Below are 1,018 nucleotides of genomic sequence, written 5' to 3'. Positions count from 1 at the left end.
CACTTCAGAAACCCTCCACCTTCCCCAGCTCCACCTGTGTAGATCTGCTACGGGGCGTTACAGTGGGTCTTTTCCTCACACAAAGTTTCAGAAGATTTGGATTGGACTTCAACACTTTTTGAAGTGAAGTGTTTCTTGAACACTTTTTTTTTTTAATTTTTGCAGCTTGACAACCAGGGTTGCCAGGTCTGTGTTACAAAACCAGCCCAACTTGTACTCAAAACTAGCCCAATCACAGTCAAAACTAGCCCAATAGCGTTCTGAGGGAAAATCGCTCCACAATCACATTTCAGGGACTCACAACCTCCTTCCAGGGGGTTCCACCTCGGTCAAAATCATGTGGTGGGGTCTTTGCTTTAGCCTGCAGTATAAAAGTAGCCCAATTCCGCGGGAAAACCGCAGACTTGGCAACACGGTTGACAACTCTAGCCACCATTTACTTTCCTTGTATGGAAAAGAGCAGCATTAACTTTGTGCTAAAGATTCTTTTTCTTTTTCCGGCATGATATGAGACTGAGTAAATTTTCTTTTTTGGATGAACTGTTTCCTTTAAAGACAGAACTGTAGCTGCTCTCAATATCTATATCCAAACACAGAAATGCAAGCACAGCCTCATACAGAAGTAGCATAAGCTTTTAAACATGCACCACACAAATGGCCTGTTTTGTTTGCGTTTGTAATCATTAGTCCTAATTGCATGCAGAAAAAAAGGTGTTTTATTTGGAGCAGGTAGCATAAAACCAAGGTTATTAATAAAAACAGTCTAAAACTAGAACTGCTAGGTACTAAAAAGAGTACTAACCCCCCTCCACAGAGGTTTATCTCGTCTCAGTAACCTTGTTCACTAGCTCTTAACCCGTCCACCAGCCCCCTGCTACTAGTGATCTTGAACTTTAATGGTACCTCTAAAGAAATAGTTCAGCCTAAAATTTAAATTTTGCAGTAAATGTACTCACCCTCAGACCATCCAAGATGTAGATGAGTTTGTTTCTTCATCAGATTTGGAGAAATGTAGCAT

This window comes from Sinocyclocheilus anshuiensis, unplaced genomic scaffold (assembly GCF_001515605.1).
Source record: "Sinocyclocheilus anshuiensis isolate Anshui unplaced genomic scaffold, SAMN03320099.WGS_v1.1 scaffold626, whole genome shotgun sequence".
In the NCBI taxonomy this organism is placed as follows: Eukaryota; Metazoa; Chordata; class Actinopteri; order Cypriniformes; family Cyprinidae; genus Sinocyclocheilus; species Sinocyclocheilus anshuiensis.
The sequence above is the reverse complement of the archived record's forward strand: the minus strand, read 5'-3'. Positions refer to the sequence as shown.